The sequence below is a fragment of the Phyllobates terribilis genome, unplaced genomic scaffold, assembly GCF_046119375.1.
Source record: "Phyllobates terribilis strain yellow unplaced genomic scaffold, ASM4611937v1 Scaffold_9__5_contigs__length_417890890, whole genome shotgun sequence".
In the NCBI taxonomy this organism is placed as follows: domain Eukaryota; kingdom Metazoa; phylum Chordata; class Amphibia; order Anura; family Dendrobatidae; genus Phyllobates; species Phyllobates terribilis.
Genome location: NW_027362769.1, coordinates 76,482,448 through 76,494,889, shown reverse-complemented (window position 1 = coordinate 76,494,889; position 12,442 = coordinate 76,482,448).

The window sequence follows — 12,442 nt, the reverse complement described above, 5'->3', positions numbered from 1 at the left end:
TGGAGGAAGATGCTAGTGACGACGAGGTCAGGTTGCGCCTTCCTGGACAGAGACGTAGTACTGGAAGCACGTCAACAACTGCATCCTCAAACACAACTCTGCCTCTCACCACAAGTCGTGGTGGCTCTTCAGGTCGCATGGGTGCTAAGCCTTGCATAGCCTGGGCATTTTTTCAGATCGATAAAGATGACCCAACTCGTGTTATCTGTAACATTTGTCAGCAAAAGCTAAGTAGAGGCCAAAAAATACATAGTTTGAGTACTTCATGCATGAACCGGCACATGGACATGAAGCATAAGTTGCAGTGGGAAGCTCAGTGTGCTACAATGCGGCCTAGCCGGCCGGGCCAACCACCGTCTGCCATATCTTGTGCATCCGCGGCCTCTTCATCCTCTGTGACTGGGGGGACAGCAGTCACACCTGTTTTGGGGCGCAGACCTGCCACCTCTTTACCCGCAACAGCCAGCGTGATTGGCAGGTCATCATTTTCTTTGGAGGTGGTAACACCAGCTGGTGTTGAGCGCTGTCCGACATCGATAGCACCACCTTTGGATCAAGGCAACCTAACATGTCCGCCTGCATCTTCCTCACAGACCGGCAGTTTGCCTGGGACACCCTTATCAACCCCGTCTAAGCACAATAGCCAGCCCTCGGTCCCTCAGATGTGGACAAGTAAAAGACCATTTCCTCCTAGCCATGAGAAAGCTAAGAGGTTGAATTTCACCATCTGTAAGCTCTTGGCTACAGAAATGCTGCCTTTCCGCCTGGTGGACACAGAGGATTTTCGAGACCTTATGTCCGTCGCAGTGCCCCAGTACCAGATGCCCAGTCGGCACTACTTCTCAAAGAAAGGTGTGCCTGCGCTCCACCAGCATGTCGCACACAACATCACCGCTTCTTTGAGAAACTCTGTGTGTGACAGGGTGCATTTCACCACAGACAGTTGGACGAGTAGGCATGGACAGGGGCGTTACATGTCGCTGACTGGGCACTGGGTAACTATGGTGACAGCAGGACAAGGGGCTGCTGTCCAAGTCTTGCCGTCCCCACGAGTTGTGCGTCAATCCTCTTTATGTCAAAGTTCCTCCACTGCTTCTGCCTCCTCAACCTCCTCTCGGTCTTCCACCTGCACCCAAAGCCTGTCTGGTCATGCCACAAGCTTTCTAACTGCGCAGAAGGGATCCTGCAGACCTCCTTACTATGCTGGCAGTAGGGCTCAACGTCATCAGGCGGTTTTTACATTGAAATGTCTGGGAAATGTGAGTCACACAGCTGAGGAGTTGTGGTCAGCTCTGGAGAACCAATTTCATGAATGGTTGTCTCCACTGGACCTGAAACCAGGGAAGGCCGTGTGCGACAATGCTGCAAACCTGGGTGCGGCCCTTCGCCGGGGCAATGTCACACACGTGCCTTGTATGGCTCACGTGTTGAACCTGGTTGTCCAGCAATTTTTAGCCCACTATCCCAGACTAGATGGCCTTCTGCAGAGGGCACGGTCGCTGTGTGCTCACTTCCGCCGTTCGCATCCCGCAGCTCAGCGACTTACATCTCTACAGAAGTCGTTGGGCCTGCCACTTCACCGGCTAAAATGCGATGTGCCTACCCGGTGGAATTCAACTCTGCACATGTTGCAGCGACTGTGGCAGCACCGACAAGCCCTGGTGCAATACGTTCTGACGTATAGCCTGGGCCAACGAGATCCAGAGGTGGGGCAAATCACGCTGGAGGAGTGGTCTCAGATCAGGGACCTATGCACCCTTCTGCACAGTTTTGAAATGGCGACGAAGATGTTTAGTGCTGACGATGCCATTATCAGCATGACTATTCCGGTGATTTACATGCTGGAGCACATGTTAAACAGAATTCGGAGTCAGGTGGTGGCACAAGAGGAGGTGGAGGAAGTAGAGGAGGAGGAGTTGTATGCGGAAGGGCTAACATCTGCAAGGTCCAGACGGTCGGCAGCACCAAGGCGGCAGGCATGTGAGGGTGGGGGAGATGGTTTTACCAGGGCGCATGGTAGCAGCCAAACTAGTGAGGAAGGTGCAGGAGCCCAGGAAGAAGTGGAGGACGAACTGATGGAAGACTCATCAGATGAGGGAGACCTTGATCACATTTCTGTTGTGCGAGGTTGGGGGGAGAGGACAGAGGAAGGAAGCATGATTGTTACCTCGCCACCAACACAACAGGGACTTGGTGCTCCTGGATGCGCAACACACATGAGTGCCTTCTTGCTGCACTACCTGCAACATGACCCTCGAATTGTGAGAATTAGAAATAATCCTGACTACTGGGTTGCCACACTGTTAGATCCCCGGTACAAAAGTAAATTTGCAGAAATTATTCCTGCCATAGAAAGGGATGCACGCATGCAGGAGTATCAGCAGAGACTGTTGCAGAATCTTACATGTGCTTTTCCACAAAATACCAGTGGTGCACGTAGTGAATCTCACAGTTCCAACTTGCCAACCGTGGGACCGTCAAGTGTTCAGCACTCAAACCGTAACAGAACCACAGTATCTGGTGGTAACATCAATTTTGCGGAATCATTTCACCACTTTTTTAGCCCATCCTTTGCAAGGCCACAGGAGACAAGAAGTCTGACACATAGTCAACGCCTAGAGACGATGGTACAGGAGTATCTCCAAGTAAACATTGAAGCCACGACTGTGTCACTGGACCCTTGCTCTTTTTGGGCTTCCAATCTGGATAAATGGCCGGAGCTAGCCACTTACGCCTTGGAGATCTTGTCATGCCCCGCAGCCAGCGTTCTGTCTGAACGTGTGTTCAGCGCTGCTGGTGGTGTGCTGACAGATAAGCGCACGCGGCTCTCCACTGATAATGTAGACAGACTCACGTTCATAAAGATGAACAAATCATGGATCCGAAACGACTTTTCTACCCCTGTGTCATCCTGGGGAGAGTAAAAGCTTGATGATTGTTTAAAATCACCCTACCAACCGTTTTAAGCTTTCAAATTACTAATCATGTTTATCTGTATCTTGACTGGAAAATAATTTGGGCTTTGTAGCAGTGTGCAGCACTGATCCTATTAGGCCATCTATAATAAGCTCCACCAGATTTAAAATTAAAAATAATTTTTAGCTGCATCTAGCCCGGAAAATAATTTTGGGGCTCCGAGATGCGCAAGACACATAAGTGCCTTCTTGCTGCACTACCTGCAGCATGACCCTCATATTGTCAGAATTCGAAGTAATCATGACTACTGGGTTGCCACACTCTTAGATCCCCCAAACTTTTCGATCAACCTTTTCATTTTAATAAAGACCAAAAAAATGGTCATTTTTGAAATTATAAGCATTAGCAGGTTGTTAGAAACTGAAATCAAACAGTTTTCAACTCAAAACTTTATTCTAGGTGATGTTACATTTTCACATAGGACCCCTTGTTCGAAAGGAGCTTCTGAACTCTCTCGTCCATTGAATTTGTCAGGTTTTGGATGGTTTCTGCTTCAATTGTTTTGCATGAGGACAGAATACCCTCCCAGAGCTGTTGCTTAGATGTGAACTGCCTCCCGCCATCATAGACACTCCTTTTAATGATGCTCCAAAGGTTCTGAATGGCGTAGAGGTCAGGGGAGCATGGGGGTCACACCATAAGCTTGTCCCCTTTTATGCCCATATCAGCCAGAGATGCAGATGTTTTATGTGCAGCATGAGATGGTGCATTATCATGCAGAAAAATGATCTTGCTGTGAAATACACGGTTCTTCTTCTTGAACCATGGCAGGAAGTGCTGTTTGAGAAAATCCACATACATTATGGAGTTCATCTTTAGCGCCTTCAGGGATCCTAAAGGGGCCGACAATCTCTCTCCCCATGATTCCAGCCCAAAACATTACTCCACCTCCTCCTTGTTGGCGCTGTAGCCGTGTTTGCGTGGGGTGTCCATCAACCAGCCATCCTCCACTCCATCCATCTGGACCATCGAGCGCTGCACGGCACTCATCCGTGAACAAAACAGTTTTGAAATCAGTCTTCATGTAATGTTTGGCCCACTGGAGCCGTTTCTGCTTGTGTGAAGTGGATAGAGGAGGTCGACAGGATGGCGTATGCACAGCTGCAAACCTCTGAAGGACCCTGCATCTTGTTGTTCGGGGGACGTTGGAGGCACAAGCAGCTTCAAAAATTTGTCTGCTGCTATGACAAGGCTTTTTTGCCGCTGCTCTTTCAACCTGACGTAATTGCCTGTAGGAAAGAGTCCTCAATTTGCCCTTATCAGCACGCACACGTGTGTACTGTGAATCAGCTACATACTTCTTGATTGCCAAGACACTTCATCCTGATCATCGCACAATGTTGATTGTAGTCATGCCTTGACCTAAACACTCCACAATTTGTTGCTTCTCAGCAGCCGACACATCCTTTTTCTTTCCCATTTTGGCAGAAAATGTAGGCTGCTGAATAATGTGAGAGAGCCTTCTTAAGTAGTCTTGCCTTTCATTGGACACACGTGACAAACTAATTAGCACTGGTGTCTGCAATTGCTTACAGTGATATAAAGAGCCCTGACACACATCACCATCAATGAGTTTAACTGACAAACAAACAAATTCTTCCCTTATCACTCCTAAACACTTTTTGCATAATAATTTGGAACACAGTGTACATGTGCTTTTCCACAAAACACCAGTGGTTCACGTAGTGAATCTTACAGTTCTAACTTGCCAACCGTGGTCTGTATGGAGTTGTTCAATAAAGGGCCCAAAATTAAGATAACATAGATGGGAGAGGTCTCTATGAATAGGAATTCCTAAGTATTTGATACCCTGTGAGGGCCAGGCAAAGGGAAAGTTGGACTGGATGGAATCCTATATGGATTTGGGGAGGGAGACATCGAGGGCCTCAGACTTCGCTGCATTGATTTTAAAATTTGACCATGTAACAAAGTGATCTATTTCAGCCATAACAGCATGGATGGATATATGTGATTGAGTGATATATACTAGGACATCATCAGCAAATAGAGAGCACTTGTACTCGGTGCCTCCCACCTCAATCCACCTAATATTGGGGTTATGGCGAATTGATGAGAGCAGGTGCTCCGTCACTAGGATGTATAAGAGAGGGGACAGAGGACATCCCTGCCTTGTCCCATTGGTGATTGTGAAACGTGATGAAAATGTTCTGACGCGCCCCCTGGGCCTTGGGACACCTGGAGCCGGACCTTTTTTGGTGGATGCTGGTGGTTGTAGTCTCCGTTGCGGCAACCCGGTTCCGTGGCTCAGGGCGGTCAAACCAGTGGCGGAACTATTTATGTGGTTTTGATGTTTAAATGTCCGACTACGCCACCCGTGGATTGCGGTCAGAGTGAACCGCCGCTCCAGGGCAGACCGCTGAGGCTGGTGTTGTGGGTGCAGCAGAGCGTAGCATAACTCCCCACGGGAGGAGTATAGCCTCAGGGCAGTGTATGCGGAGGATGGGGGTGATGGTGCAGGGCAGCAGCAGTAATGACACGGAGTCAGTGATGCAGTCCAGGGCCTTTACTCACAGTTCTTATTATCCAGACCACGTCTGCAGGTAACGGCTGCCCACGTTGTACTGTGCTCACCAGGTGAGGGGCTCAGACAACTCCCAGATAACTTTGGAGCGCTTCACAGGACCCCCTTTGTGTGTCCTTTGTCTGGCCTTTCTTACCAACCCTTCTGTCCGGCTGCCTCGGGCCTCCTCTTGGTAAACTTGGCGCCAGTTTCCCTGACCCTATGTGGTGCCTTCCTAGCGGGTGTAGTGAGGGGCTGCGCCACATAAAATGTCACAGCCTCCTGTTTCTAGCTGAGGGTCGTTTCCTGCCTCCACTAGTTTCGGGGACCGGTCTCCCCCTTTGGCCTGACCCCTCCACGCAGGTGGATTCTGGCGTGCGGTGGCGACTCGCCCGTCCGCACCCCTGAGATCCCTTCGTTCCTCGTTCCTGGAGCCTTCTCCGCTCCTCTTCCTTCCTTCTCCCTCTTCCAGGCCTGGGCCTCTGTTACTAGGCCCGCCTCCGGAGCAGAGCTCATGCAGAGCCCCTGCTCCCTGCCACTTCTGCTCAGACTTCTCTGCACTGAACTAAGATGGTGCCCACCTTTTATACTCCCTTCTCAATGCACCCAGGAACTGCTTCCTCCCTGCTCCTGCACTACAGGGTTCCCCTTCCTCAGTGTTCCCTCCCCCCACTCCAGCCAGGTACAGGGACTGTCGTGCCCATCTCAGGGGCATATTGGTCGCCCTGCCCCACGGCAATGTGGTGTAATGCATGCAGGTGTCGGGTCCTGATCCACACTCCATCCTTACCTGAGAGTGAGATATCACACCTCTGGGTGAGGTGCAATACCTCTGTAGCAACCGAGCCCTCAGGGTGCTACAGTTCCATTTATCTTCAGCCTAGGTGACGTATTGCGATACAGGGCCGTGATTTTGGCTATAAAAGGGTCCCCTAGACCCCTACCCCAAGCTTTTTAAGAGAATCATATATGGCGTGTCAGGAGACTCTATGGAATGCTTTCTCAGCATCCAACGAGAGTATCTAATTACAAATTTTTAACTGCATCTAGCCCAGGAAATACTTTGTGCCTAGTAGCAGGGTCTGCTAGTCAGCGGATTATCCCGGCTGTTAAGCAAGCTACACCACCTGTAGTTTGGACACTTCATTTTTTCAAAGGAAATGCTTCGGGACCACGGGATACTCAGTGAAGAGCATCAGGAGGCACCCCAAGGCATAGGGGCTGGGACTGGCAGTAGGATGCCTTGCAGTGGACAGCCGAGCTCGATCCTTATAAAAGCTTTTTAACTGCAGCAGCTTTAGTGGACGCTACTGGAGCTGGAATTACGCGGCTGCTGGCATGAGACTTGCCCTCCAATAGATCCTTGTAAATGGATTTAAAGTGTATTCATTCAAATTAGAGAGACAATTTAAATTAAAAAGCTTAGAGCTGCCTCCACCACAGGGGGGCTCGCTCGACCCACCAGCGGACAGGCACCAGTATTGGGAGAGGGGGGCTGGCCATCAGGGTTCACCGCGGCTCTGGCACAAACCCGGCGACACGGAGGTGGCACGGGCAGGAGCGGACTGGCCGTGTCGGCTTCTCACTTTTTGGATTTTAGAAGGGCATGACATGCCTATATCTGTGTCTCCCCCTCCTTTTACTCCTCCACCTCTTTTATTTTCGCATGACTATATGTACTTGTCACTTTTCCATGTGTTAGTTATGTCTTCTGAGCAGTTTGTCAGCTTTTGGACACCTTTGAAGGTGTTTTCTATGTGTTTCTATGTGTTTTTGTTTGCCTGCCATTGGTTTTAACGGTGTTCGAAGGTGTTCGACGAACAGTTCGACGAACAGTTCGGCGAACACACGGGTGTTCGACGAACCGAACCGAACTCGAACACTACGGGGGTGGCTCAACACTACTTGCTAGCCTGAGGTCCGACGGTCTGCCTTCCGACACCTGTCAGTCTGTCTATGGACCAGCTTGCCCGCTCACCTGGGAGCGCCCACCTGCTACCTGCCTGCTAGCCTACCAGGAGGTTCCGCCGTCACGTGCTGTGACCACCTGCCAGTCCAGAGACTCTTGCCCGCTCACCTGGGAGCGCTCATCTGCTACCTGTCTGCTAGCCTACCTGGAGGCTCCGCCGTCACGTGCTGTGACCACCTGCCAGTCCAGAGACTCTTGCCCGCTCACCTGGGAGCGCTCATCTGCTACCTGCCTGTTAGCCTACCTGGAGGCTCCGCCGTCACATGCTGTGACCACCTGCTTATCCAGAGACTCTCGCCTGCTCACCTGGGAGCACACATCTGCCATCTGCCTGCTAGCCTAACTGGAGGCTCAGCCGTCACAGGTCGTACCTACCCTTTACCCAGAGACTGTCCCGGTCACTTGCCGTGATCTCCTGCCCGTTCACCCAGAGACTGTCCCGGTCACTTGCCGTGATCTCCTGCCCGTTCACCCAGAGACTGTCCCGGTCACTTGCCGTGACCTCCTGCCCGTTCACCCAGAGACTGCCCCGGTCACTTGCTGTGACCTCCTGCCCGTTTACCCAGAGACTGTCCCGGTCACCTGCTGTGACTACCTGCCTGTCTTCCCTGGTCGCCACCCGCTTCCTTACAAGGACCGCCCCCTTGTATAAGTTGCTCAGAGGTTCCGCCTCCCAGACCCGTTACAGTTTGCTCGGGCCATGGAACCCGGTGGCACCAAAGCTCCCTCGCTCTCGGACCTTTGTCATGAACTGTCCCGTCAGAGGTCCCAACAGGAGTCCATCCTGAGTCACCTGCGGAATGTAAATTCTCGCCTGGACACTCTGACTGCTCCACCAGCAACCACCGCTAGTGTCTTGACTCGCAACCCGGCAGCTCCGCTGCCCACCAATACCATGGTATCCTGCTCCCGATCCCGGCTTTCTGCACCTCCTCGCTTCGGAGGCGACTCCGCTCTGGCTCGGGGCTTCATAAACCAGTGCACCCTGCACTTTGAACTCCTGTCCCACCAGTTTAACTCCGACCGGGCCAAAGTAGCCTTCATCATGTCCCATCTCACGGGGGAGGCACTGGCTTGGCTAAATCCTCTATGGGAGACAGGAGACCCCCTGGTGTCCGACTTGCCTGCCTTTCTCACGGCTTTCCGGAAAGTCTTCGACGAACCCGGACGGAAGACCTCATCCGCATCGTCTCTGCTACGCCTCCGTCAGGGAAGTCTCACCGTGGGCCAATATGCCATACGGTTCCGTACCCTTGCCTCGGAGCTGGCCTGGGATAACGACGCTCTGGTGTCTGTCTTCTGGGAGGGTCTGTCCGGCCGTATTAAAGATGAACTCGCCGGTCGGGACATTCCTACCACTCTCGATGACTTAATAACTCTTGCCACCCGGATTGACCTACGGTTCCAGGAGCGTGCCAAAGAGGTCACCCGTGAGAGGAGGTTTCCACGTCTAGCTCCTACCTTCCAGAAACCCGTCACTCCCTCCGTTTCTCCCCAGGTACACTCTCCTGAGCCTATGCAGGTCGACCAGACCAAGATGGTCAAAACCCGTCAGGACTTACGCCGTGCCGAGGGGAGCTGCTTCTACTGTGGTAGGAAGGAGCACCGGATCTGTACCTGCCGGGAGAGGTCGGTAAACGCCTGTGTCTAGGTTCGCTCAGAGAGGTCGACCTAGACAAGAATAAATCCTCTCCATCTCTGCTGCTGTCAGTCTCAATTATCTGCGGGGAGAACCGTTTTTTCGAACTAGCCCAACTTGACTCTGGAGCAGCCGGGAATCTTATTTCACAGTCCCTGGTAGAAAAACACCGCATTCCCACCAAACCTCTGGCTGTACCCTTATCTGTCGCTGCCGTGGATGGGGGCCTCTTACCATGTCCCATCCAACTCATCACCGAATCCATTACTCTGCAGGTGGGAATGCTGCATTCTGAGAGCATCTCTTTTCATGTTCTGCCTGGACTCTCTCACGCCCTCTTACTAGGCCTACCTTGGCTCCAGAAACATGCACCCGTGCTTGACTGGAAGACCGGAGAAGTCCTTCGTTGGGGACAGGACTGCCATAAGACTTGTTTGGTTCCCGTTCATCCCGTCCGTCCTTCTCCTATCCCAACTAATCTACCTGGACTTCCGATTCCTTATTGGTCATTTGCTGATGTCTTTAATAAAAAGGAGGCAGAGACATTACCCCCTCATAGACCATACGACTGTCCTATCGACCTGTTACCCGGTACTACGCCTCCCCGTGGGCGTATTTACCCATTGTCCGCTGCTGAGACCCGGTCGATGTCCGAATATATTGAGGAGAATCTGGCCCGGGGATTCATCCAGAAATCTACCTCCCCGGCGGGAGCAGGCTTCTTTTTCGTTAAAAAGAAGGACGGTTCTCTCCGTCCCTGTATAGACTATAGAGGCCTTAACCAGATCACGGTGAAGAATAAGTACCCCCTTCCGCTCATTCTGGAGTTATTTGATCGTCTGAGGGGGGCTAGAATCTTCACCAAACTGGACCTCCGTGGGGCGTACAACCTGGTCCGTATCCGTCAGGGGGATGAATGGAAGACTGCATTCAACACCCGGGACGGCCACTATGAATATCTGGTAATGCCCTTTGGTCTCTGTAATGCTCCTGCCGTCTTTCAAGAGTTGGTCAATGACATCTTCCGGGACCTTCTCTACTCCTGCGTAGTGGTGTACCTGGACGACATCTTGGTCTTCTCTCCGGATCTCCAGACTCACCGGAGGGATGTTCGTCAGGTCCTGCTCAGGCTCAGGCAGAATCACCTCTTCGCTAAATATGAGAAGTGCCTCTTTGAGCAGACCTCGCTTCCGTTTTTGGGCTACATTATTTCTCAGACCGGCCTCCGAATGGATCCAGAGAAACTGTCTGCCATCGAGAAATGGCCTCGACCGGAGGGGTTGAAGGCTATTCAGCGGTTCCTGGGCTTCGCCAACTACTACCGCCTCTTCATACCGCACTTCTCTTCCCGGACTGCCCCAATTTCCACGCTCACCCGTAAGGGCACTAATCCCAGAGAGTGGCCGCCCGAAGCAGAGGAGGCCTTTCTTTCCTTAAAACAGGCCTTCTCTTCCGCCCCGATGCTGCATCGCCCGGACGGCAACAAACAGTTCTTCCTGGAAGTTGACGCCTCCTCCTCTGGAGCCGGAGCGGTACTTACCCAAAAATCGTCTTCCGGGAGAATGGTAACTTGTGGCTACTTCTCCAAACTCTTCTCCTCTTCTGAGCGCAACTATTCCATAGGAGACCGAGAGTTATTGGCCATCAAGCTGGCATTGGAGGAGTGGCGTTACCTACTCGAGGGGGCTCTTCACTCGGTAATAATTTACACTGACCACAAGAACTTGGCTTACCTCCAGCATGCCCAGAGACTTAACCCGCGCCAAGCCCGGTGGTCCTTGTTTTTTGCTCGCTTTGATTTTGTTCTTCATTTTCGCCCGGCTGACAAAAACATCAAAGCAGATGCCTTGTCCCGATTCTTTCTGGTGTCCGATCTCGAGGAAGAACCTAAACATATCATCGATCCCGCCAGAGTAATGCAGGTGGCTCCCGTGAGTCTAAATCGTCTCCCTCCCGGTAAGACGTTCGTTTCAGTACCTGATCGGGAGAAGATCCTACACTGGGGCCATTCGTCTAAAGTAGCTGGCCACGCCGGTCAGAAAAAGACCCTCCAGCTTATTACCCGGCACTACTGGTGGCCTACCCTGCACAAGGACGTAATAGACTTTGTTTCTGCCTGTGTGTCCTGCGCCCGCAACAAAGTCCCGAGACACCTGCCAGCCGGTCGCCTCCTTCCGCTTCCTGTGCCTGCTGCCCCCTGGCAGCATATTGCTATGGACTTCATAACTGATCTCCCCGTCTCTGCCGGTTGTACGGTCATTTGGGTGGTCGCTGACCGCTTTTCCAAGATGGCTCACTTTATTCCCCTGCCAGGCCTCCCGTCTGCACCTGAGCTGGCTAAAGACTTTATCCGCCACATCTTCCGTCTTCATGGCCTGCCCCTCCACATCGTGTCGGATCGTGGGGTACAGTTCACCTCACGTTTCTGGAGAGCCACTTGTAAATTGCTAGACGTCACCCTGGACTTCTCCTCCGCTTACCACCCACAGTCTAATGGTCAAGTGGAGCGGATCAATCAGATCCTGACCAGTTACCTCCGGCACTTCGTTAATGCCCACCATTCTGACTGGGTGGATCTCCTGCCATGGGCCGAATTCTCTTACAACAATCACGGGAGCGAATCTTCCTCCAAATCCCCGTTTTTTGTAGTCTTCGGTCAGCATCCTCGGAACCCATTTCCCGTCTCCACCTTGGTGGATAATCCGGCTGCGGAATCTCTTGTTAACAAATTTTCCTCCATGTGGGAGAGTACCCGGTCCGCACTCCTTCAGTCGTCCGAGCGTATGAAAAGACATGCTGACAAAAAACGTCTGGATCCTCCTCAATTCCGTCCAGGGGATAAGGTCTGGCTCTCGTCCAAGTATGTCCGGCTCAAGATTCCTTCCTATAAGTTAGGGCCTTGGTTCATCGGTCCTCTGGAGGTCATCAGTCAGATCAACCCGGTGGCCTATAAATTGAAACTCCCGGCCAACTTGCGGATCCCTAACTCCTTCCATGTATCTCTCCTCAAACCCGTGGTACTTAACTCTTTTTCCAAGTCTACAGGTACGTCTCCTGCTCCGGTTTCCGCTGAAAACGAGTTTGAGGTAGAGAACATTCTGGCCACAAAAAGAGTAAGAGGAAAGACCTTTTTTCAAGTAGATTGGAAGGGGTTTGGTCCTGAAGAGAGAACGTGGGAGCCCCGGGAGAACATCCATGCCCCTCTCATCCTTGCTAAATTTCTGTCTGGCCTAAAAAAGGGGGGGCCTAAAGGGGGGGTACTGTAGCGTCGGCGTCCCTGCCCTCTGCTAGGCAGGGACGCTCTTCCCCTCACCTCTCCGCTCCGAGCCCGGCGTCC